Raw genomic sequence first — 24,338 nt, forward strand, 5'->3', positions numbered from 1 at the left:
AGGGCTAAGATTTCAATGACCCAGTTGTGGTTGATGCCTTCATTTCTTTTTATCCCTCCCTACAGAAAGCCTAAGGCTAAGTTTAATTATCTGGAGGGCAATGAGTTTGCAGAGGTTGGCAGCTCAGTTGTGGTTTCAGGTCTTTCCTTGGCCTTCTGCTGATTGTCTGCTTCACACAGCAGCAATTCCTTTGGTGTTCTCTTTCTCTTGGCATCTCTCTCCGTTCTCTGCCTCCACTCCCCACCTCTTTGCATTCCTAGACTTTGCAATGGAACTTCTACTTTCTATATATGCTGTCCCAGACGGTATCTCCTTCTTCCTAATCTTACTATTTCTGCTCAGATCATTATCATGAGCTCAATATGCAGAGAGCAGGATGTATTGTTCTTCTAACAACCTTTCCGCCCCTAAGACATGACTTTCTATCTCAATTGACAACCTCGCTCTTCAGTATTCCTAGCATTTTAAGAGCCTGGATATTATCGTTGATCTTCCCCTCTCTTTTTCTCTGCTCACATTAGTGATGGAGGTAAAGACTGGTAGTTTCTGTATGGTCTCCCTAAAATCCATCTTTTCTTATCTACTGATTCTACCAAACCATTATTTAGACTCACATCATATCATTATTGCAAAGTTTTGCCTCCTGTAACTCAGTTGTATCCTATTATTATCTCTGTTCCTGATTTATTTTGCTCATTTAGATTTTCTTCTTTCATGCTTTAATTGTATGTGCATCGTTGTGATTTGTTGTATTGCCCCTTTTTTTAAAAAAAAAAATACCCTTAATACATTTTAAATGTCTTTCTGTAAGCTCACTTCTTAGTTGACCATATTTTTATCTCTTCTATCTGTCTTCATTGATTTCTCTCTGTACTCCTCCTGGCTTTCCTCATTCATTAAATACTGAGAGTTCTTTGGAAGTGTGAGAATAATTCTGACTTTGGTTGTGAGAAAGTACTTTTCTATTCCAGAATCTCACATGAAAGGCAGAAGAAATAGCCTCACAAGTCAGTGGGAAAAGATCTGCTCTGCACGCAAGAATATTTCCCACTGGGCTTTGAATGCTGAACTGCCAGCATCCTTCTAGAAAATGTTGACCCAGATCAGAAAAATGCAACCTCTATTTTCCCCTGATCACAAAAGACCTGTGAACACACAAAAGCCACCCTGAACCCTTCTCTTCCAAAGGAGTTTCATTCTGATGCATTCCTGGGCTACATCAACAGAGGGATAGTATCAGGAGACAAGTGACAATATTACTTTGTACCAGACTACTGGGGCTACACTTGGAGCATTGCATATTGTTCTGGCGATCTTGATACAGAAAAGAGGCTGAGACCCTAGAAATCCTGCAGTGAAGAGCATCAAAGATAACAAAGGGTCTGGAGGCTAAATCGTATCGTGAATGGTTGAGGGAGCTAAGTATGTCTAACCTATCAAAGAGAAGGATTGGGAGCAGGGGTGGGATTCAAATTTTTTAACAACTGGTTCTGTGGGTATGGCTTAGGGTGGTGGGCGTGGCTTGGTGGTCATGTGACTGGGTGGACATGGCTTGGTGGTCATGTTATTGGCTGGATGTGGCCAACTCAATATCACTCACATCGAGGCACGCATCTCCTCGCTGGCCTCTCATGAGTGTGGGGATGTTGCAACAGTCGTAAGTGTGAAAAATGGTCATAAGTCACTTTTTTCAGTGCCATTGTAACTTTGAATGGTCACTCCACACAAGCAAAGTACCAGCAAAGGAGGGAAAAAAAACTCCAGAGGAGTTCCAGAGCCAGGAAGTCCAGTCCTGCCAAGAATGTAATAAGGGTTAATGGAGAGGCAGTTTCTGTAAGCAACACCAGAATGTTTCCTTCTTGCCTTCCTTACAGGATTAGGCCAGTAATTTCCTCTAACAACCGGTTCTCCAAACTGCTTAGAACAGGGGTGTCCAACCTTGGCAACTTTAAGACTTGTGGACTTCAACTCCCAGAATTCCTCAGCCAGCTTTGCTGGCTGAGGAATTCTGGGAGTTGAAGTCCACAAGTCTTAAAGTTGCCAAGGTTGGACACCCCTGGCTTAGAATGTTAACAACTGGTTCTAGAGAATAGGTGCAAACTGGTAGAATCCCACCCTTGATTGGGAGGGATATGATAGTTGTCTTTTAGTACTTGAAGGGCTGTCACAGAGATTAGAGGATTGGCTTATTCTCTAAAACACCAGAGGGCAGGACAAGAAATAATGGGTACAAGAAATAATTGTGAATGAGAGATCCAACCTAGAAGTAATAAGACATTTTCTGACAGTGAGAGAAATTAATCAGTGGAATAGCTTGCCTCCTGGAATTGTAGGTGCTTCATCAGGGGAGTTTTTCAAAGATCGGCTGGGCAATCATTTGTCTGGGATGGTATAAAGCTTTTGCCTTGAGCAGGAGGTTAGATTAGAAGACCTCTAAGATCCCTTCCAGCCTAAGATTCCATGCTGCATTCATTATTATAATGAAAACCTTGGAAGATATTTTGACAATATTGGGAAAACTGGAAAGTTAATAATTTAATATAACATAATAATTTTAAATAAATTTAAAGTAATTGGATTAAGAGTCTTTCATTCCATATAAACTACCCTAGATCAGAATTAGTTTCTATATTAGCCTTAACAATGGTTATCCACAAGGAAGTCAAGGGGAGACAAAGGATGACATTTGCTTCAGAACACAATTACACAAAAGGTTCAGCTGTGAATCATGATGAAAGTACCAGATTCTGCCTTTTGAGCCATTATGCCATCATGGCTTGCAACCGACACTACTGGTACTACGTAATTCTCACTCTTGTCCTAACCCGCCTTTTGCTGTTTGGTTCTGGTTTGTTGCCTGAAAAATAAAACTGAAATAATGAAAATATCCCAAAACATGTCTGTTTATTATAATTTCTAAAGGCCATCAATGCTTCAGCTTATTTTAGGAAGAGACATTTCTCCAAATTCAGATTTACCCATGAAATTGGAACAATCCAGATTATTGGCAATATCTGTAGACCAAACTCCAAAAAGACAACCTTGGCCACTTTAAACCTGGAGAACTTCAACTCCCAGAATTCCCCAGCCAGCAAAGCTATACAAGCTATACAAGCAAAGCTGGCTGGGGAATTCTGGGAGTTGAAGTTCTCCAGGCTTAAAGTGTGCCAAGGTTGGAGACCCCTCTTCTAGAATAGTTAAGGCACCAGGATAGAAGCCAGGAGACTGAGCGTTCTAGTCCCACCTTTGCCATGAAAGCCAGCCAGATGACTTTGAGCCAGTCAGTCTCTTTTAGCCCCACCCCACCTCACCTGGTTGTTGATGTGGGGAAAATAGGAGGAGAAAGGTGTGATGGATATGTTCCCTGCCTTGAGTTATTTGTAAAAATAATAAAGGTGGATACAAACAAACTAACTAAAAGGGAATTGTGATTATGGAGAAGGAGCTGTGCCCCATTACACTTACGGACATGCATTTTGCTACGATGTACAGGCAGTCCTCAATTTACAGCAGTTCGCTTAGTGACCATTCAAAGTTACAATTGCACTGAAAAAAGTGACTTATCACCATTTTTCACACTTACGACCTTTGCAATATCCCCATGGTCATGCGATCTATATTCAGATGCTTGACAACTGACTCATGTTTATGATGGTAGCCATGTCCTGGAGTCAGGTGATCCACTTTTGCAATCTTCAGACAAGCAAAATCAATGGGGAGGCCAGATTCAGTTAACAACTGTGTCACTAATTTAACAGCAGCAGCGATTCCCTTAACAAATGCAGCAAGAAAAGTCATAAAACGTGGCAAAACTCACTTAACAAATGTCTCACTTAGCAACATATATGTTCTGCTCAATTGGGATCATAAGTTGAAGACTACCTATTGTTAGGAATGATAGTCACCTAACAGTTGGGTTGGTAATATATAAACCAAGATAGTAATTTAATACTTTATCTTTAAGAAAATGCTGTAATTGTGATGGCTGAGGTTCCTCCAACAGCCATAAGATGGAGCCAGAAACCTGGTTTCTTCCTCCTTGCATTTCCTGTTTTGCCGTTTTGCCATTTTGCCTGATCATTGTTCTACTTGGATTGCTGTCTTGCAACTGTTAGCAAACTCTGTTTACTGAATTCTGTTTATGATACTTGACTTCGTTTTTGGATTATCCCTGGACTGATACTAACTGCTTTGACCGTGTATGATTTGGACTGTTTGTTGGACTTTGTTTACCTACATTGTACTATTCAGTGTATCTGTATGCTGGTTGTGTGTTATTCAACATTACTCTCACTACGTTTCCCTGAGTGCGCTCATTCTCTTAACGGGGAATAACTTAACACCTGTATAGCTACATTCTGAAGTCTCTAGTGGTGCTGTCCAGGCACACACTTACCTCCTTAGTAAGTTTTGGCTGCTTTAGATTTTGCTTGGAATGTCCACGTGTTCTGACCCAAGCCTTGTTCAAATCAAACAAACACAAAGTATGTATAGAAGCAAACCTTTTTTAATGTGGCTCTGTGAATTCTGTTCATTCACAGCCAAGAGTCTTCCAAAACTAACTAGATAAGAGCAAGCCCTTTCAAGTTTGCAAAAGGCTGCCAAGAACAAAAGACTAATTGCAGATAAATATCCAAAATCAGAAGTTTGAAAAAACAAACAGGCGTAAGTACTTCAACGAGGAGTCTGAGTAAAAAGAACTTCTTTGCTTCCTGCAAAGAAGCCAACCCTGAAGGCTGGCTTTTATCCCTTATGGGAGGGGCCATCACCTTCCAGCCTTACTCCCGAGTTGCCCATGCTGCTTCAGCTGCTCTTTACTTCGAGCAGCCCTGCACGCACACGCACTGAGCACAGGCAGCACCCCTCTCTCCGATAGTCCTGGCACCATCCCTGCATCCCACATAGGCCCCTCATCTGAGTCCTCACTGTCAGAGATCTCAGCCATCTGCACCTGCTGCTAGAGAACTACAACACCATGTTTGATTCAAATTATAAGGGAAATATCATTAAGGATAAACAGAAAAAGAAGCAGGGTTCTCTTAATCATTAAGGAAGCTGCATAGAGAGAGGTCTGCTCATTTCATTTGCATCCAGAGCAAGAACAAGCAAAATCCTACCCTGAGAAGCGATGCAGAGTTATCTGTTTTATGGATTGTTTCTTTAATTAGATGTGCTGAGTTCAAACCTGTCTGGAAATTATTCTTTCTTCCACATCTTTGAATATTAATCTTCAATGCACAAAGTCTGTGGCTATTGACTATGGCAGGCAAATTTCTCCAGATTTGCTAAAAAGACCCTTTTTTTGAAGGAGATACATACATCCATTCATTCGTTTATTTGTTGCATCACACAGATTTAAGGCAGGGAACAAATAGCAACCTTATTCTTAAAGATCTTTTTCCAAACCGAATTCTTTTGCCTGGTTTCTAAAAACAACTCTGGAAAATGCTTCTTCTGAGAGATGCTTTGCCGCACACTTCAGTGAGTACTCATGTGAAAGAATGCCATAGTGGAGACAATTATCTCCATAGTTGTGATTTCAGCATTTGGACAAATGATTGACTCCATAGAGTGCTAAAGGGAGCGTCTTTGATAATCTTCTTTAAAAGATGAAGAAATAACTTCTGAAGTTGGGTTGGTTGGTCTTGGAAAATCAGCCAAGGGCTTTTTCTGCTCTAAGGTAAGGACATAATGGAAGCTCTGTAGGAGTATCCCTTCTGGCCCAGCCTATCTTGATCGGCAGACATGAGAAAATCAGTGCAAACTTTTTGAAGATCTGAGTTGCTTTCTGATGCAGTGTCAGGGCTCCGGAAATTACCCCCATTTAAATTATGAGTCTCGAGCCGAACTTCCAAAACGTAAAGGTTTATTAGGAGTAAATATGCCGGCACCGCCTGGGTATAGCCAACTCTGAGACACATCATTCATTGTCACCCTTGACCCTGGTTTCCCCCGGTGTATCATAATTCATATTCTCCAATGGGACACATCCATAGCACAGAGTCATCAGTCATGCTCTCCAGATAGAATTTTGCACAGCAGAAACTTCAAGTCACCTAGAAACTATTTTTGAAAACATTTATGGAATGCAAGCTGTCTATTGCTCCTCCCTCACTTTCTGTTGGCAACCCTAAAAAGATCATAGAAATATTTTATGAGTTGACATGCAGCTTCTTGAACCACCCAATGTTCTAAAAGGACATCTTTCTTGATCTAGGACTCCAACAAATAAATCTGGGAAATACTAGCAGGACGCTTCCCTTTCCTAGTAGGAGTGGAATGAGGCAACTCATCACAGCCATCTCACCGCAAATTCATTGCAGCCATCTTGCCATGGCCATCTTGCTGTGGCCAACACACTGTGGGACAGTTGCCTGTGGGATAACTCAATGTGATAGATATTATCTGCCACTATTTCTTTGATATTATTTCCATTGACAAAAATGGAATTAATGTAGAAGAAACGGTGCCAGATAAAATTTATCACGTTCAGTTATTCCACATGAATTGTTCCATGGTGAGTTGTCCTCCAGTGAGTTGGCCATGGCTAATGGCCATGACAAGTTGTTCTAGACCCTGGGAGGAGTAACTATAACTCTCTTAAAGGAGCCACTTTACATGGCCTAGGCACCTCCTCATGGCAACTGGTGGAGAAGGCATGAGTGGAGTCTTTGCACCCCTCGTGCCTGAGCTAAGATCCAGGCCACTCTCCTGCTGGGCCAACCACCTTTCAGGGGGTAAACCTCTGGTTATGTCAATATAGAAGAAAAAGCATCTTGGTCCTTCTGGATCCCAAGACCACAGAAGTAAAGACTGGAATACAAGAGGCATAGATGTTCCCTTAGACATTTCAGTCAGTTCCTGTATTCTAAATGGATATCTTTCTTAAATTAGGGCTTCAACCAGCCAACCTGGGAAGTACAGCAGGGCACTCCCCTTTCCCGCAACAAGCCAAATCTAGCTAAGGTGGAATCTGTGCTGATAGTAGTCCCAAACCCTAATAATTTTTCCTCCGAGTGAATTGGATTATTACCACACCAATCATTTTGAGCAACTTGGTCAGTTGCCATTCTGGAGGAGGAGTGGGTGGGAATTGTGTTCTGATCCATCTGAAAGGCAAAAAATTGTGTAAGCCTACTATAACATAAACCTGTTGTACAGTATTAAATGGTAACATGTTCTAATTTTAATGTTATTCAATAACATTACATTACATTTATTGTTATTTCAAACTTCCTCACTGTTTCCCATTGTTGTTTTCTTTGTTTAGGAAAGAAAACACGTAGCTTGTTTCTGCCATGGAAAGTTCTTGGCCTCCTTTCAGAAGTTCTCAATAGATCTATTCCCTGACAAAAACGTGCGTAGAAACTTGTTTTTCATTTTTTTCAGAGGACAAAATGTACGAGCACAGTTAAGAGCAACAGATTGGTATTATTTTTCTTTTTAGTATTGTTGTAACCCACTCTAATCTAGAGACTCTTGGTGGTATACCACAAAGGAAACATATAAAAAACCCTATTAAAACTAATACCCTAAAATAAAAGCCCTTCGCAATTAAAAAGGGATCAAAGAATAATAGAATGAAATTGTTTTAACCACTGTACAGAAAGCCGACTGTGTGTTGTAAAGATACATGAAGTGATTGTTTTCTGGTCAAATATAGTTGTATAAAGACTGTGGCTCTTGAAACTTTTAGGTTCTTTGTGGTGCTTCTTGAATGATCACACAACCCTTCTGGGATGTTTTAGAAAGGCGAATCCACTCCTGAGGTGTGCTCTGTGATTTTGGGAGTACAAACCTATTTGATGGTACCTGTGGTGCAAGGATATCTTGATCTGGACATTCTCAACCAGGTTATTTCCAGATATGTTGAAATGTAACTTCCATAATTCTGAACCAGCAATCGCATGTATCTGGAGAATTTCAACTAGGTTTGACAAAGAAGCTAAGAACAAATCACATCACTTTAACTAAGTCAGCTCACAGATTTGTTGTGAGGTTGAAATGGGCAAAAAAAAAAAGAACCATCAATACATTTGGATGGAGGAAATGTCTGGGGGCACCTCTGCCAGTGAAAACAGGCTCCTGAGTCCTATTTTTGGTTGCGGCAGTCTCCTGCAACCCCCCGCCAGTGAAAACGGAGCTCACACGGTGTCCCCAAGCTCTGTTTTCACTGGCAGAGGCATCACGGGCTGGTCCTTCACTTTTTAGGGTGGCCCCATGGGGCAGGTCTAAGCATCCCATGGGCTGGATCTGGCTTGCGGTTCTTGAGTTTGACACCCCTGGACTACAGGAATGAGTGGAAATGAAACTATCCAGTCTCCCATAAAATAACATTATGCTCTGGAAATTAACTGGCTAAACTTTCTCCCAAACCCCCTCTCTCCCTCTCCCTTTCTCCCCCCCTCCCCCATATGAATGCTGCATATATTTTTTTCTATTGATTGCATTATGCCTGCGATTATAGCAGGCTGAACATGCACGAATGATGTGGTGGGGTAGCCAAGGAGCATGCATAAATGTCCTGCATTTGACTGCCGCATCACTTTACCCACAGTGCCCAGTCTCCCTGGCATCTCAGCCTTCCCCTGGATAATCCCAAAGGACGATGATGATAACCCAAAATAAGGCCAGCGAGAGGAAATTTACAGCCCCGGAAAGGCATGCAACAAAAAAGCAACAACATCAGCAGCTGCGTTTTCGGCCTCCTCCAACAATAAAAAAAAAAAAACCTTTAAAGAGAAAACATTCATACATTTTCAAGCATGCTGAGATAGAGTAGAAAAACACTTGCCATGAATCAGAGGGAAGAGCACTTCTGAAAAATTGCAAGAGTGATTTCAGAATAGCATTAATCCTCCGTCTCTAGAAAACAGTTGCTTCCAATTGTCAGTATAGGATGGGCAGAATCTCAAAGCGAAGGAGAAGGCTGGAATTAACACTAGCTGTCAGCAGATTCCAGCCAAAGGGTCTCCAAAGTTTGTGACTGCTGCTTGCAGCTTGAACAGCAATCATGCTATTGTTAGGAATGTTTAATGAATCCCCTAATGGCAAGATGGTTAATTAAATTGAAGACTTTCTTCTGATGATATGCTCTATAGATGCTCCTGGATGACCCCCAAAATGCCTTAAATGACAATTCCTTCCCTCCAATCTTCCGAATTTGAAGGGGTGGCGAGAGACACAAATAATGTAATGTACATTATGGCATCACTAACACAAGCTTGGCCCTTATATACTTTTGTATATGTTTGTGTTTGTGCGTTTGATGCTGCAATGCACGTACAAAAGGGTGGAATTTGGACCATGACATCATAATGCCTGTTTTGTCATTCTGATGTCATTGAGGTAACAATGAATGCCTTTTGCCCTCCACAAACCCCAGCAGCCTGTACTGAAAAGCTGCTCTTAATATTTATGCAGAGGACTGAAAATTAAAAATATATCAATGTTTGCCAAAATCTAGATTCACCTATCAATGTTTGAAGAGTTTACATTTTATTTATTTGATTTGATTTGATTTGTCAATCGCTTACAAGATAATAGGTATAAGAATAAACATAGTTAAGAGTACATGAAATGGATACATATAAGAAAAATAAAAGAAACAATAGGACAGGGACGGTAGGCATGTTGGTGCACTTATGCACGCCCCCTACAGACCTCTTAGGAAAGGGGTGAGGTCAATAGTAGACAGTCTAAGGTTAAAGTTTTGGGGGTTTGGGGAAGAAACAACATAGTCAGGTTGAGTGTTCCAGACATTGACCGCTCTGTTGCTGAAGTCATATTTCCAATACAAGTTTGGTGTGGTTAACCTTGAGTTTGTATCTATTGTGTGCTCTTGTATTGTTATTGTTGAAGCTGAAGTATTCATTGACAGGTAGGAAATTGCAATGTATGATTTTATATACTATATTTAGATCAGACTGAAGACAGCGTAGTTCTAGGTTTTCTAGGTCTAGAATTTCGAATCTGGTGGCATAAGGTATTCTGCAACAAGTAGAGGAGTAGAGAACTCTTCTTGTGAAATATTTCTGGACTTTCTCAACTGTGTTAATATCAGATACGTAATGTGGGTTCCAGACTGATGAGCTGTATTCGAGTATTGGTCTAGCAAATGTTTTGTATGCTCTAGTTAGTAGTGTGATATTACCAGAGAAAAAGCTACATAGGATTAGGTTAACAACTCTTAATGCCTTTTTGCCTATGTAGTTATAGTGGGCTCTAGCACTTAGATCATTAGAGATGAGAATTCCAAGGTCCTTGACAGAGTTTGGATCATCAACAAGGTCTTGACTATTCAGCTTGTATTTTATTTTCTGTTTTTTTTTTTTTGCCAATATGTAGAACAGAGCATTTATTTGTTGAGATTTGAAGTTGCCATTTGTTTGACCATTCTGATACATAGTCAAGATCTTTTTGAAGGGTATTGTCTGTGGTGATGAATATCTTCATCAACGAAGAGAACACAGTTGCTCTTAATATGATCACAGTTGTCATTTTTGTAGAGTATGAAGAGAGTTGGTCCTAGAACACTGCCTTGAGTGACACCACTGTTGACAGGTACAGAATTTGATAGGACACTCACAATTTTGACCATTTGTTGTCTGTTTGACAGGAATGCTTCTGTCCAGTTGTGCAGGTGTCCAGAGGTACCATAGGATTTTAGTTTTAGGAGTAGTTTGTCGTGTACCACTGAATCGAAGGCTTTACAGAAGTCAATGTAGATTGCATCTATTTCTTTGCCCTGATCGAGTTGTGTAGTCCATATGTTTTTGCAGTGTAAGAGTTGTAGATTACAGGATAGTTTTTTTCTGAAACCAAATTGTTTCTTAGAGAGTAGGTTGTTTGTCTCTTAGTGCAGGATAATGGATTGGTTAATAATTGATTCCATGACTTTACAGGTAATGCAGCCATAAAGAGATTGGTCTGTAATTTTCAACTAGGCTCTGGTCTCCCTTTTTGAAGATGGGGATGACCGTGGCTTGGAACCATAGTTTTGGCAAGGAGATGGTCCTGAAAGATTTTTCAAAGATTATGCTTAGAGGTTCTCCTATGGCAGTGGATAGCTTTTTAAAGAAGTAGGCACATATTCCATCTGGTCCAATAGATAGAGATGGTTTTAGATTGCGTAGTGCTTTTTCAACATTGTCTTCTGTAAAATTGATATGTATTATATCATTGTAGTTGCCTGTGGTTCGACTAGGAAATACTGGGCATGATCCATTGCTGTTTACAAATACTGAGCCAAAGAATGTGTTAAAGAGGTTGGCTTTAATGGTGTAGTCATTGCAGACTTTACCATTTGGTCCTTTCAGGGGTGGGAAGGAGCTTGACTCTTTTAGTTTGTTGTTTACAAAATTGTAGAAAGCGCGGGTGGAATTGGTGTGTAGAAGTACATCAGCTGGCTTGGAGACTGTTTCAGAAGTTTGGTTTAAAAGGTATGTACTGTATGTATGTATGTATGTATTATTTATTTATTTAATTATTTAATTTAGATGATGATCATCATATTTTGAAAATTATCTCTCTTCTGTTGGCTCTCAGTTGTAAGTCAGAGCTTCTTGGGCAGAATGCCAGAACCAATGAAGCCATGCCGCAAAAAACCTTGCATTTATTCCTTATGGTTCTTTTCAGTTATGCATTTCCTGTCAATATTCTTCCTAAAGGGAAGGAGAATTAGGAAAAACACTCCTTGCAAGTATGTGTGTCTCTTGTAATTCTTTACTTAGTGATGAGCAGTGTGCCTGCGTGCTTGTTCTGTCTTTCAAAGTGTCTCTGGAGTCTTGCAGTGTCCTCAACTTAACTTGTGCTAATTAAATCCCCAGGAAAGACCTCAAGAGTGAATTTGTCCACACGGTGCTCCTCAGATTGGATTGGAAGACTTACAAAGAATAAAGGATGCTGAGTAGAAAACAATTGGTGATGCATGTGTGTGTGTGTATTCAGGGTTTTATTTTTTTTAAAAAAAAAGCTGAAGTGACAGACTAACATAAGAACAAAGATCCAACCCAATCTTGACTTTTTGGACATCTCTATAGATGGCCCTGCCATATGCCCCCTCCAACAATAAAGGAAAGTAAAAAAAATACCTCCAGAGATAAAGAGTAGGAGAAATTCTCAGGTACCTCAAGAATCATATTGGAAAAGATGAGAGTCTTTTGAGGGGGAAGAAAAGGTCTAAGAACCTGTGAGGTGAATTTTGGTAAATCAAGGAACCTTGTAAATCAAGGAACCTTGTATTATAGAAATAATCTCCCTTGTCCCTTCTGACTCTTAGAAAAAAACCCGGTCTCATGAGGAAAGAAGTAGCCTTGCTTCCAGAACAGTGTTTCCCAACTCCAGAAACTTTAAAATGGTTGAATGTCTATGGAGAATCTCAATCATCCAAGTCATGGTTTTCCCAAAGGAGCTTTTTCTAAAGACTGGACTTCCTTGTTTTTTCCCTTGAACATGTTTCCCTTCTCATCCAAGAAATTTCTGCAGTTCTGATTGAATGGTGGGAAATAGAAGGACTTAAATTCTTTGCAGTCATGCTGGTTGAAGAATTCCAGGATTTGAAATCCACATATCCTGTTTGAGGAATTCTGGGAATTGGAACTTCACCCAGGTTAAAGTTGCTGATTTAGACTGTTAAACTACTCAAGACTGGGAGGTTGAATATGTGCTTTAGGTGAAATCTCACCATTGCTTCTCCAATCAGAGGTGAAGAAACTTCTTGGATGAGAAGTGAAATGTCTTCAAAGAAAAAACAAGAAAGTCCAATTGCCTTCTGAAAAAGCAGCTTTGGGACAACCATGACCTGGATGACTAAGAATCTCCATACACTTTCACACCATTGCTTCATTCTGCCCAGTATTATCAACATCAGACTTTGGGAACCAGATGTCTTGCAAACATACCGTGATTGCAATCCCCAGGGCCAGGATCTTCCATGAGTCTGATGAAAATATAAAGACAGTGTTAGAAATGCTACCGGTAAAACTCCAGTTCTGTCTTCTAACATCCCTCCATCTCTTCCAAGATGCTACGATTGGAATGATGGAGGGTGGTTTGAACAAAATGATTCAAGGACAGAGTAATCCATTATAAATCCAATACTTTACCCTCCCTCCTTCCCTACCATAGCAATGTAATACATACATACATACATACATACATACATACATACAGCCAACTTGAATTTTTCACAAGTGGATTGGGTTGCTTGTGCCTGACAGACCCATAGCAATGGATAGCAAAGCAGAAAGAGTGGGCTTCTCTGAACTGCATTTTAGTGCAACCATGTGCAAAGAAGACAACTAAGAGAAGAAGACTGGATAAAACACCGAAAGACAGTTGTTCTGCGTGTATCGTTAAAGCTTTCAAAGCCAAACCACGCTGTGCTAACAGAACTGGAATTTCCCATTAGTCAAACTAGCAGCTGTGAACATTAATAAGAGATGTGCTTAACAAAATCTCTATGCCCCTCTATCTCTTCATTCTTTTCCTTCCCTGCTGCAGAACCCATTGCAATTAAAGCCCTGTTCTTTCAATGTGGCCAGAGAAGGGGTAAAATTGTGAAAAAAATAAAAACTCCTGGCTTCCCTATAAGAGTCACTTTAATGAGGTAAGCTTAATTGAACATTTTACAAGGACATCCTTATTTCTCTTTTTAATTAGGTCCTCCTTCCCAGACAACATGGGACCAGATGATTGCATGCCGTTTATTAATGAAAGCGCCACCAATGAAAAGCAGCCAGGGCTAGGGGAGCACCAAAGAAGGATATTATTAGAGATTTAGGAACCCATTAAAACTGAAGGGTGGGGCCAGGAAGGGTGGCCAGATGAAGAAGACCAAGGAAACCTGGAGGGTTCATTTGGGGAGAAAAAATATAATCAGGCTGCATTGAGGGATAGAATCAAGATCACGTGAAGTGTTAATACCACTTTATAATGCCGTGGTAAGGCCACACTTGAAATACTGCATCCAGTTTTGGTCGCCACGATGTAAAACAGATGTTGAGACTTTAGAAAGTGTGCAGAAAAGAGCAACAGAGAAGATTAGGGAACTGGAGGCTAAAACATAAAAAGAACAGTTGCTGGAATTGGGTATGTGTAGTTTAATGAAAAAAAGGAGCAGAGGTGACATGATAGCAGTCTTCCAATATCTCAGGGACTGCCCCAAAGAAGAGGGAGTCAAGCCAGAGGTGGTATTCAGCAGGTTCTGACCAGTTCTGGAGAACCGGTAGCGGAAATTTTGAGTAGTTTGGAGAACCGGCAAATACCACCTCTGGATGGAGATTTTATAGTATCCTTCCCCTGCCCCGCCCACCAACCCATGCCTATAGAACTGGTAGTAAAAAATTTTGAATCCCACCACTGAGTCAAGCTATTCCCCAAAGCACCTGAAGGCAGGACAAGAAGCAATGGATGGAAACGAATCAAGGAGAGAGACAACCTAGAACTAAGGAGAAATTTCCTGACAATTAGAACAATTAATCAGTGGAACAACTGGCCTCCAGAAGTTGTGAGTTCTCAAACACTGGATTGGACAACCATTTCTCTGAAATACTATAGGATTTCCTGCCTGAGCAGGGGGTTGGACTAGAAGACCTCCAAAGTCCCTTCCAACTCTGTTATTCTATCAGTAGCATAAGGGCTGCAGAGATTGTTGAGAAGAATCAAGAAGGGGTTTGAAGCAGGAGAGATGAAATTTTGTTATTTATTTATTAATATTGCACAATTATTTATATTCACTCTTAGGGTAACAAGCTTTCCAAAAAGGCACCTAAAACAATGAAGACCACAAAACACAATCAATGATATTATTATGGGCATTTATGCATGGGATTAGGGATTAAGAAGACCAACATTTTAGTCCACCCTCAGCTATCATCATTCCCTGGGTGATGATAGCTTTCTCTAAACTATATGGTCATTTTCTCTAAACTATATGGAGAAAGACCTTGAGAACTGGGACAAAGGGATGCTGCCCAGGGAATGGTTAGATGAGACTAGACCAGTGGTGATTTTCAAATATTTTTACTACTGGTTCTGTGGGTGTGGCTTGGTGGGCATAGCAGGGGAAGGTTACTGCAAAATCTCCATTCCCTCCCCACCCCACTAACCTGCTTTCCAGCTCTATTCTCCTGTGCAGGTCAAACAAAGGAGACCCAGCCAATCAGCCAGGACTCAATGGGAGGCAAAGAAGAGATGGGGGCAGGACCAGTCAGAGGTGGGATTTGCCAGTTCTCTAGACTATTCAAAATTTCCACAACTGGTTCTCCAGAACAGGACAGAACCTGTTAAATACCACCTCTGGACTGGACACAAGCCACAGCTGCATAATGTGTGGAGAAAGGGGCTCGGAAGGGACCCTCCTTAAGTTCTCAAGTTCTAAAGGTCAAGATGGCAAGTTTGTATTTTCAGACTCTGTTAATTTAGCTTACAATAGCAACTTGAAGATCTATGGACTTCAACTCCCAGAATTCCCCAGCCAGCATGTTAAGTTAAAGCACGGGAGTTAAAGTCCATACACCTTAAAGTTGTGAAGGTTGAGAAGCACTCCCTTACAATAAAGTAGAATTAACTTACCTGGTGATATTTCCTCTTTGGCCAACAAAATCCCATTTACCACATAGGTGGTAAAGCTGAAGCAATAAAATTTGTATTATCTACCGCTGCATTGCAACTCTTGGTGGTGTGCCACAAAGTGAAACAAAGGAAAACTAATACAAAAATAAAAGAAATACTGATACATTAGAAAGACCACATAAATGTACATATGTGCAGGATTAACCTCTGGGCCAATCAGCTAGAATTTAAAGTTAATTGAAAACAAAGGGACAGCATCATCCAAGCTTATTATTGGATGCCCTGGTGGTGCAGTGGTCAGAGTGCGGTATTGCAGGCAAACTCTGCCCACATCCTTGAGATCAATTCTGACCTTCTCAAGGTTGACTCAGCCTTCCATCCTTCCACGATTGAATGAGGACCTAGGTTGTTGAGAGCCATATGTTGACATTGTAACCCACCCAGAGAGTGCTATAAAGCACTATGAAGTTGTATATATGTCTAAGTGCCATTGCTATTGCTATTATTCCGTAATAAGAATGAAGGGCTGGTACCTGCTACCCCATGAACATCTGAAGGAATTGTTAGCAGACTTTCATGACCTGACTGAAGCAAATGGGCAGAGTTCATAGAATCATGGAATAAGAAGGGATTTCAAGCATTATTTAATGCAGCCCTCCGCAGTGTGCAGGAAAACCAACTAAGCCATAAAAGAGAGCTAGATGAAGGTGTAACTGTGTCAGAGCATGGTTGGAACTCTGTGCTTCATTACTCTGAAGCTAGTCCACTCCTTGTTTTGAGTGATCATTGGAAGGGCAAGTTCTAATTGCTCAATCAATCAATCAATCTCATTCTGAGATCTTTTCAGAGGGAAGTTGATAGTAATCCTGGTGAGAATGGGTAGAGAAAATCAACCAGAGCAATGTTTAAGCATGATTTTCCCCTGACTTTCTCCCTTGGTCCAACCTACATTGAGTTTATGATGCTGGCAAGGGATGAGTCAGAATTTCTTCCAGGGATCAGGACCGGAAGTAATCATTCGGGGGAAAAACCCTTGTGGAATTTTGATTAATAAGACATATTAAATAAGAGGCTAAGTTGAATTGCAACATTTACTTTCATTTTCAACAGTGAATCTTATACATAGGAAGTTCAAAGCCACGCTCTTTCTGTTTTCTTTCTCCCACCTTTTTTTGATGAGAACCAAACATCAAATTCTCATTGGAGAAGTGGAACGATCTGCACCTGGATATTGTTTACACAACAGCTGCTAGCCTCATTAACTGCATGTGAATTTACTGACATAAAACATAAATATTTGCAGATTTAGCTTCCTAAAATGAAACCTGCATGTGGGTGTATGTTTCTTCCAGGAGATAGTATGAGAAAGAAAAGCATTAGAAAATCCTTTCCCAAACTGGTGGACTACAGCTTTCATCATCCTTGCCAGCATGACCAAAGTCATAATAATTCAACACAGGAGGAGGCGGGGGGGCATGCCATGGCAGGTGAGACTGTATTTGAACTCCAATAACAATGGGAATCAGTCTACACAATGGGATAGCAAGATGCGTAGCATAGAAATTTAATTAATAAATAAATTCATAAATATTGCAGTTGTCCAGGAAATGGAGGCAGAACATATTATTTCTGGTCTACAGACTGCACTACAATCTTGTATTATAGCTTACATAAATTTACATAAAAGCTTACATAAAGACACAAAGCTTATATGATTACATAAATTTTACATAAATACTGTATATTGTAGCTGGGTGGAAAACTGCACATTCCAAAACATATCTTCTGTATATTTTGGAGATATTTCTTGTGGAATACAGAAACCCTTGCTGTATCTGAAAATAGAAATATTTCAGATGCTCCTATTAGTTTACAGATGTTTTGTGGGACTATGTTAGGGTTAGGGTTACGTTTGTGATTTCTGATGTCAGCTTCAAGGCTTGCAACATCTCCAAACCACAGAGAGCAAACCATGAAAATCCAGTGCCATTGGATGTGTCCACAAACACTAGTTGGATCCTAAGCAGATTGTGAGGAACAGTAAACACCTGTCAGCTTTAGAGATCACTTTTGGTATGATGCTATAAAAACTGGATGGTTTTCCTCCCAGATTTTTGTAAACAGTCTGAATCATTTATGTTCACACTACCTCTTAATATACAAAGCCTCGAGCCACATCTTAATTTATGTGATTGTTAATGCATATCATATATGAATCATCTCTTTGATATAGTCAAAGAACCCTGATTTGATTCATCATGATATGTATTCCCTATTGTATTCCCTGGTTGTTTTAGGAAATAATTTTGGAATTCAAACCTTTCATTCAGATGTTGATTAGTATTGAGGTGACACACATCAAAAAGAGTCAGGGACTCAATTCTGCAAATGCACAATTGTAAATTATAATTGTGCTATCTTGATGGTTTTTACCATATCCTGCAGAAAACTCCCTGAGCTAACGACATTCTAAAAAACTCCTAAGAAAAATATCCATATTTTCCAGTAGTGAAAACAAAGTGGAAATTGTTGAAGCCTATTTTGTAATTCTACCTTTATTTTCTTTCTGATTCTGCTCTGACATATACAGAAAGAACAGTTTGGAAAAGTAAAAGGTATTGCTTTATCTCATAAAAGGCAGAGGAGTTAAAATTTAAAATTCAGCCCCAGGAAAAGTTGGCTTGTGCTAATTTTCACAGAGATTCATTCCTAGCTATTTACATGTGATTCCCTAAGAGAAGAAGGCAGCTGAATGGGTCCTGAAACTATTATCATCTTCTATGCTTTCATCTGAAGACTTGTCATATGATATTATAAACATTTATGAGATGGTTGGCTAATGCAACAAATTCAGCTCCATTCAAGGCGTGTATATTAATCGCAAGCAGAATGGAACGCTGTGCACAGTCACAATCAGGTGCTCTGCTATTCTCAATTGTCCTCCTATCTCCACTGACCTTTCAAGGACAGCTTTGGTCTGATCAGGCTACCAGCTGGAGAGCTTCCTACCTTTGGGTGAATAGAACATCATGAGCATCTCTGGGGAGCAGAATTCCGAAAAAATGTGGAAGCCTGGGATCTTCTTCAACTGTAATATCCAACGGGTATCAAAATTCACACCCCTCCTCTGGGTATTGTAAAGAATAGGAAGTGGAAATTCATCATGCTGAAAAGAAGAAATATAAGGAAGGGTTTCGTGCATGCTTAGTTTAGGCCAAAATACTAGTCTAATCCACAAAAGCCTTTAAAATATAAAATGTATGACTGATTGCTTAGTGAGCTTTTAAATTTGCAGCAGACCGTCACAAAGCTACTTATCCCCCGTTTCAAAGTTTCTATGGTTTCCACCTCCCCCTCTATGGTTACGTGATAGCACTTTAGGTGCTTGGTAATGTGCCAGCACATACAGCCATTTGGGGATCCTGTGGTCACTCGACCCTGCCTTGTGATGCCTATGTTTACTTCCAGTTTCCAGCAAAAAATGCCCATTGGGTACAATGAGTTCACTGAACAATTGCCATATTTGCTTAACAACCATGGTGTTCAATTAATGACCATGGTGTTCACTTAACAACTATAGCAAAAAAGTAAAATTGAGCATGGTCACATGGTGGCCCACTTAACAACTTACAACCATAATTCCCAACTCAATTACCATTGTAAGTTGAGAACTGCCTGTAATTAAAATGTAGTGGTCTATTTCACCTATCTTCAGATCCTTTCCAGCCCTAGGATTCTATGATTCAATGTCCTTTTGCTACTCCTACGCCTCTGCTTTTCACAATAACTTGACATGTACATAAATTAAATAAATGGAGATGTCCCATAACCTGCTAAGAAAACTTTCCTCAGTAAAAATTCTCAATGATTAAGTTGACATTCAAAGTTCGAGAGGAGGTGAGTCAATAAGAAGACTTCTTAACATACTGAAGACTGGATTAAACTCTCATTTAAGGCAATTAAATCCAGGTATTCAGAAGAAGGGCAGGAAGATTTGCCCATAGAGCAAGGAAGAACATATAACTGAATATTTGGTTAAGCAGAGTTCATGCGTAGTACAAGCGTGGGAAACAAACTTGTGTAGGAGAGATATATTTGGAAAAAAAGGGGGAAGGGAAGAGACAACAGCTACTCATTTCTATCTCCTTGCAGAGGTATAAACAGGCAGGGAAGAAAGTGTGAGATGTTGGTTGGATACTTGGATATGCAAAGGCTGGCTGAACTAGAGAGAACTCTTATTTAAGTGGAATATCACCTCTTTTCAGGTTTGCCCATCAAATGACTCTTCAAATGATCATGGTGGATAATGAGTTTAATGTAGGCATGTCCAAAGTCCGGACTGGGGGCCAATTGCGGCCCATTTTCAAATTTTGAGCAGCCTGGAACCTCTTCTCCTGTCACTCATCCCCGCCAACTGGCGTTTTTCCCTTCACCGCACAGCAGTTCCCGTGAGCATCAGGCTGAATGGTTGGCCCCACACATTTTCACCTCACCAAATCTGACCCTCCTTTCGAAAAGTTTGGACACCCCCGGTTTAATGAATGATATACTCAGTCCATTGACGAATATGCTGTCCATGTCAGTGCACAAATATATGAAAGGGCAACAGCCCTCCAGGGTGGACAAAACAATGATGTCTCCTAGACAAGGAGATGATTAGAGAGCCACTTTGGTCTAGTGGTAAAGGTGGTGGCTGGAAACCAGGTAACCAGGAGTTCTAGTCCCACTTTAGGCATGAAAGTCAGATGGATGACTTTTGGCCAATCATCAGGTGACTATGAATTCTAGTTCCACCTTACACCTAAAAGCTAGCTGCGTGAATTTGGCCCAATCACCAAAAGGTTCTGTTCTAGTCCCGGCTTAGGCATAAAAGCCAGCTGGATGACTTAGGAACACTTTCAGCCCAACTCACCTTATGGGGTTTCCTCAAAGGTGCTTTTTCAGGAGGCAACTTTGGACTTTCTTGTTTTTTCTTTGAAGATGTTTCACTTCTCATCCAAGTAAGCTTCTTCAGCTCTGACAGGGTAGTGGGGAATAGAAGGATTATATTCCTTGCAGAACAGCTGGTTATTTGCATCCTTTTAGAGGGCCAGACTCTTACAGGGTTGCTGTTCTCAGGAAAATAGGAGGAGGAAGCAATATTAGGTATGCCTTGTGTTATTTATAAAAAAAAATAAAGGTGGGGTATTGTTGTGGTTCACCGGCAGCAGGTGCAGATGTCTGACATCTGGAAGAGTGAGGATTCGGATGAGGGGCCTGCCTGTGATGCAGGGATGGGGCCAGGACCATCAGGGAGTAGAATGCTGCCTTTGAAGATTGTGGAGGCTGACAGCAGTGATGAAGAGGTCCCAGAGGAGCCTGTGCCCAGTGTGCATGCGCGCAGGGCTGCTCAAAGGTAAGAGCCACTGCAGCAGCATGGGTGACTCAGGAGTAAGGCTGCAAGGTAGTGGCCCCTCCTTTAAGAGATAAAAGCCAGCTGAGAGACTGGAGTTCTTTGCGGGAAGCAAAGAAGTTTTTGCACTCAAGTCTTGTGGACGTTCGGGATATCTTGGTTGGTGTTTGGAGACTCTTTGTGTTTGAAATGTTTGTTAAAAACTTTATCTAGTGTTCTTGGCAGCCTTGCACAACCTTGGCAAGGTTCATTCTTATCAGAGACAATTAGTTTGAAAAAGCATTTTAACTGTGAAGGAATGGAATTCATAAACAATCATTAATAGGTTGTGCTGTTACATCTGTTTCATGTTTCTTTCCTTGGAACAAGGTTTGGATCAGAACAGGCATAAATAAAAATAAATACATACATAAATAGACTGGTGGATAAAAACACAAAGAATCAGGTGATGAATTTCCATGATCAAGAAAGGCTAGACCAAGGGCCTTCAAACGTGGCAAATTTAAGACTTGTGGACTTCAACTCCCAGAATTCCTGAGCTAACATGACTGGAGGAGGAATTCTGGGAGTTGAAGTCCTCAAGTTTGAAGACCCCTGGGCTAGACCCTCTCCAAACAGTCTTCTAAAATAGAAAAATATTTCATGACAAGTTTAATGCAAGTCAGCTGACCAGAATCCATCACTTTTAGGCTACAAAGGAGCAGATGGAGAAGAGTTCCATGTGTGACCTGAGAGAAGTGTGAGCACTTCTGAGTTTCTATTCCATAGAGTGTCTATTCTGCAGCTTGGCTGTTTATTTGCTGCTTTTGACCTATTGCTTCTCTTTTCCATGCTGGATTTTTTTTCTAGACTCAAGGAACTACAGGACAACTTTTGGTAACTCTCTGATTACTGATTTAGGCAACCTCTCTACTTCCATTACTTGTAATCAAATCATGTTTTTTTTAAAATAAAGTTTCATTGAGTTTTAACAAAACAAATAAAACATCTTATCTGAGTACAGCATCGTTCCGGGTTATCACATTTCCATACAGACACAATTTCATATGCATATTCATCTTATGTATTCAACTTCATATCTTATTACTCTTTTTCCAACTTCTCACAATTTCTCCCTTTACTTCTCTTAATTTTCTTTTATGGTTATCTTATTTTCTTCTTATTCAATTGTATTTCTTTTACCCAAATTTCTATATCTTTTTATTCATTATACTTGTACTTTCGTCTGTCTTGTTTACAATTTCATATGTTCTCTTCCAACATTCTTAAGAAGCAAAATTCCCCCTATGATTGCCAATCGAAGTGCAACACCTTTAAATCTTATTGTTATTATCATATGAAATCTCATTAAACATTGAATTTGTGCGTTCTAAAATTATAACATTCAAATTTCTAATATCTATTTTATATCATGTAAATCTCATCATTCAGACTCTGCTTAGTAATTCCCCTTGAAAATGTAAAAAGAAAAATTCTGAAACAAAATAATGGAAAGGCACTAGGCCCAGATGGACTTCCAGCAGAATTTTATAAAACATTACAAGAATCACTGAACCTTCCATTGCTAGAAGTCATGAATGAAGTTATATTAAAGAAGAAGATACCTAAAACATGGTCAGAAGCCTCTATTACTCTTATTCCAAAAGAAGAGGCTGACCCATTGCAAATTAAGAATTAGAGACCTATTTCTTTATTAAATGCAGATTATAAAATTTTCGCTTCAATACTGGCAGAAAGACTCAAAAAATATTTAAATAATTTTATTCATCCTGACCAAAATGGATTTCTGCCAAAGAGACAAATCAAAGATAACATGAGGGTAATTTTGGACGCTTTGAAATATTATGAGGCACACCCTGAAAAACAAATGGCTTTGATATTTTCAGATGCACAAAAGGCATTTGATAATGTGAATTGGAGATTCATGTTATTATTGGAACAGATGGGTTTAGCCAGAAAATTTATACAAGCAATAGAAGCCATATATCATAAGCAAACGGCAAAGGTAATGATAGAGGGACAACTGACAGATTCCATCAATATAAGAAAAGATACAAGACAAGGATGCCCACTATCACCTTTGCTATTTGTATTAACTTTGGAAGTGTTAAATAGAAATATTAGAGATGAAAAGAGTATAAAAGGAATGAAAATTAAAAAGGAAGAATTTAAGCTGCAAGCTTTTGCGGATGACTTGGCTTTTATTTTAGAAGACCCTTTGGAAACAGCACCAAAACTATTGGAAAAGATAGAGGCATGTGGCAAGGTGGCTGGTTTGAAAATAAACAAAGATAAGACAAAGATCTTGACAAAGAATATGCTATTAAGAGAAAAAGAAGAATTGGCAGACCTATTGAAAATTCAAGTCACGAACAAGGTTAAGTATTTGGGATATATTTGACAGCAAGATGTAGTACATTAAAAGAGAACAATTACATTAAACTTAAACAACAGATAGTGTTGGATTTGACAAAATGGGAAAATCTACAATTGTCATTAATAGGGAGAATTTCAACAATCAAAATGAATATTTGACCCAGAATTTTATATTTGTTTCAAACAATACCAATTAGGCTTGGAAAGGACTATTTTGAAGATTTAAATAAAATCGTACTGATATATATATGGCAAGGTAAGAAAGCGAGAATAAAGTTAAAACTCTTGCAAGATGCTAGAATTAGAGGAGGATTTGGTTTGCCTAATTGGGAGTTGTACTACCAAGCTACAAACTTGATGTTGGCTAAGGAATGGATAACATTAAGAAATACTAGATTGTTGACACTAGAAGGACACGATCTGTTGTTGGTCTGGCATGCTTTTCTATGGTATAAGGGAACTAAAACACAGGGCTATTTTAGAAGACATCATATACGGGAGTCTCTGTGGTTAAATTGGGAGAAGATTAAAAGACAATGCTATTTGAAAATTCCAGTCTGGTTATTGACTATTGAAGCATTTTCCTATCCTATAATGTTGGCTAGGATTGTATTTGCTAAAAACTGGAAAAATGAGAAAATACCATCACAGGAGGAAATTATTAAGAAAATATTGGAATGTGCTGAAATGAGTAGATTGACATTTGAAATTAGAGAACAAGAGGATAAACAATTTTACAAAATTTGGGACCTTTTCTATCAATGGTTAGATAATAAAATACAATAATAGAATATGTAGACTTTTAAAAAATAATGAATATATAAAGATCTTCTTCTTCTTTTTCTTCAGCGTTTGTCTCGCGCTCGGGCGAGGTCCGCTAATGTCCTTGAGTACTGCTTCCACACCTTTCTGTCTGCCACGTGTGTCGGGTCTGCCTTCGCGATCTCTAGATCGGCCTTGATCGTGTCCATCCAGCGTTGTTTAGGTCTACCAC

Source organism: Pseudonaja textilis, chromosome 10 (assembly GCF_049901715.1).
Source record: "Pseudonaja textilis isolate UNSWEBS1 chromosome 10, rPseTex1.2, whole genome shotgun sequence".
Lineage (NCBI taxonomy): Eukaryota > Metazoa > Chordata > Lepidosauria > Squamata > Elapidae > Pseudonaja > Pseudonaja textilis.